Consider the following 6,000-nt stretch of genomic DNA (forward strand, 5'->3'; position numbering starts at 1 on the left):
GCAATTAGTTTTTCTTTTGTTTTCAAAACATTCAGAAATGCCAACAGTTTTTATTTAAAAATGTCAAATTATGTTATTTTTTTATTCTTAAACATAAATAATAATAATAATATAGTACAGCATGACAGTAGATGATGTGGCTATATAAATACGTCTAATGATATTAATAGTAAGTGCTACAGAAGTTGATGGCACTATTTAAATCACTTTCTAATAAAAATAATACTAGGATGCACAGTGACAGGCTTACCCTTTCCTATCTCGTTTCTGAAGCACAGGTCCTCTTTGATCAGCTATTCTCCAAAGCTGGCATCCTCTCCTCAGAGCTGCCTAGTTAAAGTTATTCAGAACTTCCCGTCAACTTTTCTTGCCAGCATGTGAAAAAAAGTGAAATGGAACAGACGCAGCTTCTTTAACGCCTTAGAAGTTACTTTGTAGCAGCGCCTTGCTGTGATCGCCTATTTCATTGTTTGCTGATTGTATGTCCCTGCGGCTGATAGCAGGAGGTTACCTGCTGCCTAGAGGAGAGTTTTGTCCCATCCCAACCCGGAGCCCTGAGCACATCACTGTCTACAGCCTTATTTGAACTTCAGCTCCTCTGGCTCTTTTGTGGTGGAATGACATGCTGGAAAGACTAGGAAAAAAAAATAGTTGTACCCAGCATGTAAAGAGCAGCAGAGTCTCTGGTTGGACAGTAGTTTGCTTCCACTCCCACACATGTGAGAGAGCAGCCAGGAGGACAGGACACACGAGCCCCCCCAGACCCCCCTTCTCTTCCCTCCTGACCACAAACATTGGAGAGTCCTGAAAGCGGTGATGTCATGCCTCTCAGTGAAAACTAATTTGTCATGCCCAAACTCCACCTCTCCTTCTCTTGCCTGGCAGTTCCATCCAGACACTTATCTATAGACCTGTACGAGTGAAAAATGTACAGGAGCAGTGAAAGAAGCTGCAAGACGCCTAATAAATCAAACCCTAAGGTTTTATTTGTGTCTGAAATGTTCCACGGCCAAAACGTAACTGTTTCTTATTAATATGAGATTCTGGGGAGAACTTTCACTGGGTTCTCAAGTCTTCATACCTGTTGTTTCCATAATAGGGGGATCACACCATCCCTGCTGGATTTGTAATTTATTTAATATGATGTAGGATGTGGTAGAGGAGTTAGAACACCGCAAGGTGGGTGGAAGGATAGTCTGGAACTATGGCAGGAAACTGTTGTGAGAATGATATGAGGCACCTACTGCCCCCCTCTCATTCTCAATGCTGCTATAAAGCCTTATTAGACCATCATCTCTAGTAATATCTTCTAGTGCAGTAGCATGCACAGAGTGCCCAAACTCCATCTCATTTAGATCCTGTGCTCACCCATTCTCGCCCCTTACATATGCATGCATCACATGTTAAAACCACGTCCCTTTTGTCTACCCCACACTGAATTGCGTACGTTTACGTGGGAGAAACAGCAATGTTTATATTTAGCTGAAATGCAATATTGCACCAAATCCTTGTGTAATAAATGCTAGGTTTAAATGTGACTTTATAAAGTGTGCACCTTTCCTTCCCCACGCATAGGCTCACTTTTCCTTCATAATGTGTGCAGCTGCCTTGTACTTCAAACATCTGTCCAAACAGTACATCTCTATGTACAGACGCACGCATTTCACATGATAAAAGTGAGAACAAAACAGACATGCACATGGTTAAGGAAACTGGCAGCCAGTTAAGTACACCAATGAAATACATTTGTGGCTGGTTTCATTGTCAAAGGATTTGTATTTCTACCACCTAGTTCTGAGTTTTACATAGCCCTGCCAGACAATATAGCCAGCCGGGTGACCTGATTTTTCTCTGCTGCAGTCAAGCAACCCAGCTAGGTCACCTTCCTAGCCCCAGCCTCAGCCTGGGATTGGACAGTGAGGGAGCAGCAGCAAACTGAAGAAATCACCTCTCTGCTCTTGCTTCTTTTCAACACGTGCATGCAGCATAGTTGGTTAGTTACAATTGCTGCCTTTCCATTGAAATTACAATAAACTGAATTAACCTGAATATCCCAATTAACACACAGTGTGTATATTGATTTAGCACAATACGACTTGACCCTTAAACTGAATAATCCCACTCAAGTGCCTCTCAAGATGGTGGAGCTTTAGGTGACCCGTTAGTGTGAGAGATGCTCAGAAAACTATGCCTATATATTTATTATTTCAGTATACACCAGCTGCCTTTTGCATTACTGAACCTGCACTTGTCCTTGATGGGCAAGTTTTTCACAAGTTTCATTAGTCCATTTTAGGCCTTTGAGGATGTCATTTTCAACTTCCCCTAATGTGCATTTAATCCCCCAGTAATGCTTGCTCGGAATCTGTTTTTGAAGTCTGCTTGTGGATCCTTTCTTAAAACAAACTATGATTGCCCTTTCTCAACAACACTTGTAAACAATAAAGGAGGAAAGTCGTAATTGCCCACTCGGGATTGGAAAGCCGAATTAGACACTAAAGTGAGAGAGGGTTGGTTTGTCTTCGTTTAAAATTGTTTGCTTGGAAAGTGGAAATTCCTCCAGCAAGCAATTGCCAAAATTATTTCTGCGGAAACTTGCTAAATGTCGTATAATTATGTGCAGCATTGTATCAGCATGACGTCCATGAGTTTACTGACTGTGACCCTGAATAATAATAATTTTATTAATAGTAATATTTTATTATCATTATTAATATTATTATATGCAAACAGTAAAAGTGGAATTGCCGCCGGGTGATGGACTTACACTGCAAGCCATAAATAACAGATGGCTTGTGTAGCATCCTGCTCATGTCTGTCACTGGAGGGTGCACATTGAGGGGATTTTCAGGAAAAAAAATTTAAACTTATCTTAATAAGAGATAGTTGGCAGTTGGGTAATTAGGAACACCCAATCTCCCAGGCATGTAGGGTCTAATCCAAGAACAATGGTTGAAATATCTCTCTTGGGAATGTAAAACTAGGGTTTATTCCAGCCCCCCAGGCTCCACCTTTACTGGAAACAACAGTGACATTTTACTTTAAAAGAGAACTATGGGGTAAGTGTTTTCCCCATAGTTCTCGTTAGGGCCACGCAAGGACATATACTAATCTCCTCCCTTGACCCAAAGCTATTGCCCGCGATATACTGAGAGCGCCGCAGCCGGGATGGATCCTGTCCGTTCCTCCACTCAGCGCTGGAGGATCGGAGAGGGGAGGGGGGAATCCCTGCAGGGAGTGGTGACTGACAGTCACTGCTCTCTGCAGGGAGACGATCGGGAAGTGAGTGAGCGGCAGTATGTGTTTGCTCACTTCCTGATCGATAGAGCCGACCTGTGACAGCTTCTTTGTCACAGGTCGGCTCTAACTATGAGGATGAGTGAAAATCACTCACCTCATAGTTCTCCTTTTAAGGCTAAGTCTGCATGGGCTAATAAATCTTATTCACACATGACACTTTTGCTAAACTGCTCGGACTGTATTTAAATATGGTGAAAAATTATAAATGGAGGCATGTGAAAAAAATACAAATAAATCAAATACCAAATACCATTATTATGGCCACTATCCACCTACAGTTACAATAATGCAATATTTTTCAATATAGTGGGGCTTTAAATCCATTTTCTATAGAGTGGGCAAGAGTTAAAGTGACATTAAACCCTAAGATTTTTTTAACATAAACCAATACTGTAATGTGTGCCTTACTGTAATCCATGGTTGTTTCCCTTCTCTTTGCTGCTCTTCCTTTTAAATCTGTATCTGCTCTCATGCTGGGCAGAACTTCTTTTTTGCAGCAGACTGCCTTGTCTCAGGAATGGATACACGGTGTCTGTGTGTAGGTTTGTATAGGTTTGTAACCTGAGCCAGCACTACAGGAAGAGGCCCTGAGCTGCAAAGGGAAGTTCTCCCCAAGCATGAGAAGACATGAGGATTTAAAAGGAAGAGCAGCAAAGAGAAGGGAAACTACCATGGATTACAGTAAGGCACACATTACAGTATTGATTTATGTTAAAAAATCTGAGGGTTTAATGTCACTTTAAAGAGGAACTTCAATCTGGAAGCTGTACCCAAAGAAGGCACTGGAATTGTCACCTGTATTGCCTATGGCCCCCCTGCAGCTGATTTGTTTCATTACTGACTTGTTCTGCGCTGTGCTTCTATGTAGAGACAGCCATCTTGGTGGAGGCAGGGTTTTGCTTCCTCATGTCAGTCTCCAGCAAGGAGAACAGTGAGCAGCACAGTAGTGACATCACCAAATCTCACTTCCAAATCTCCTGACACTAGCAGTCAGGGGCAGCAGTACATTAGATGTCACACTGCAGATATACAGCTATGAGGCTGTAGGCACACTCACATGCCAAGAAATACACTGCTGTTTTTGTAGAAGAATTTATTGAAAAAAGAATCAAGAAGAAAAGGTAACATTTTTTAGGGCTCTGCTTAGGCACAATTTCTAAATGTTCTTTATAGCATAGAAAATCTTTGCTTTTTGATTTCAGTTTCACTTCAAAATTCCTGTCAGGTTTTTGTATCTGTCTGTGACTTCATTTCGAAGGTTTTCCCTCAGTTCCTGTCCCTGTGATACTTGTACAACAAATGGTAACAAACAATGGTAATATTACTCTTTTTATATACACATTTAAAAAGGAATTACACCTAAAATGCAGATTTTCTCAGAAATCTCATCGCACAGCCCTCAAAAAAAGAACCCAATTTGACAGGCATACACGACTGTAAACTAAGCTACAAATCCCCAGCAAAGCCAAATCAATATGTTAGTTTTGGCAAAAATCATGTTACCTGATAGGCGGCACAGATTAATTTTAAACATGGCTGACCGCTGCCAAATTTTCTGCACGCGCCACTGAAGCCATTAAGTCGGCTCCATCGAGTTAAGGAGTTTTTCTTCTTAATATAAACAGCAAATAAAGCCACACCTGTATTTAAATATATATATATATATTTGGTAGACAGGTGCTGACGGAAGCCAAACATCAGATGTCAGTGAACGAAGGCCCACAGTAGTAACGAATCCTTCACCTGGCTGCTTCACAAGCTCCCGGATTATAAGCGCCCATTATTCACGGTGCAGGCTACACAGGAGCAATTCATGAGTCGAGGAATCAGGCCGTTCCTGACAGACAGTTAATTGCTGAGTTTGTTTAGCGATTATCTGTGGTAATTATGTCTTCATCAGGCTTACGCAGGCTCTGAAAGACATGGAAAAATACATCCCCGTAAAACAGAGATTTACTAACAGCAACACAGCTCGGGCTGTGTGAGAGCGACACTACTATTTTAAACATGAGGGGAGTGCTTACTGTGAGGAAGATGCTTTCGCGGAGCAAGGATGTGATTATTTTATCGGTACAGCTGTTTAATATGGCAGTGGAGGGGAATGTCAAATGCCCATTGGGTCATTCAACGCGCAGTGTCTTACACAAAATAGCTTTTTTAACAAATTAGGAGCCATTGTAAATTGTATTTAAAGTAAATCTGTTCTGAGTGCAGCACTCCTGGCCTCATTCTGGAAAGACTAGTTTCCTGGCCCTTGTGCTGATCCTCTGTCTTTTATATTTTTTAAATCACAGACCTGGAATAGGTATGCAAATCAGGGAAGCTGGAGGAAGTCCCAAGTCAACTGCATGCTTGTAACAGGTCAGTTGGTCCATGTAGTAAAGGTCAGTAGCCGGACAAGTATTATTTTTAGGAGGGTTTAGTAATGGTTGTCTCCCTGCTACCCTCATGAAAGGTTACTCTTTGAAGTGACATTAAAGGAGAACTATGGGGTCAGGGCTTTTCCCCATAGTTCTCCTAAGGGTCATGGGAGAACACAAACTAGCGTTCTCCCGTGACCCAAAGCTCAGCTGTAGCTCGCGGTATACTGAGACGCCACAGCCGGGACGGATCCTGACAATACTGTCGGGATCCACCCAGCTGCAGGATTGACAGCTGGCTCTGCCTATCCAGAGGCAGAGCCAGCTGTGCCCGCCCCCC

At 42.2% G+C, this 6,000-nt stretch overlaps 2 protein-coding genes across 6 annotated transcripts in view; one reads left to right on the forward strand and one right to left on the reverse strand.

Moving 5' to 3' along the window:
* The window catches only part of ANGPTL2 (angiopoietin like 2), a 28,063-nt gene extending 27,212 nt beyond the window's left edge, over positions 1 to 851 (reverse strand). Inside the window, exon 1 of the mRNA XM_018567676.1 lies at positions 251 to 851. The gene's annotated coding sequence lies outside the window, so the exon portion shown is untranslated. The remainder of the gene's footprint in view (positions 1 to 250) is intronic.
* RALGPS1 (Ral GEF with PH domain and SH3 binding motif 1) overlaps positions 1 to 6,000 on the forward strand; it is a 302,170-nt gene that overhangs the window by 124,532 nt on the left and 171,638 nt on the right. The gene's annotated exons all lie outside the window — the stretch shown is intronic.

Source organism: Nanorana parkeri, unplaced genomic scaffold (assembly GCF_000935625.1).
Source record: "Nanorana parkeri isolate BGI_ZX_2015 unplaced genomic scaffold, ASM93562v1 scaffold1081, whole genome shotgun sequence".
NCBI classification, from domain to species: Eukaryota; Metazoa; Chordata; class Amphibia; order Anura; family Dicroglossidae; genus Nanorana; species Nanorana parkeri.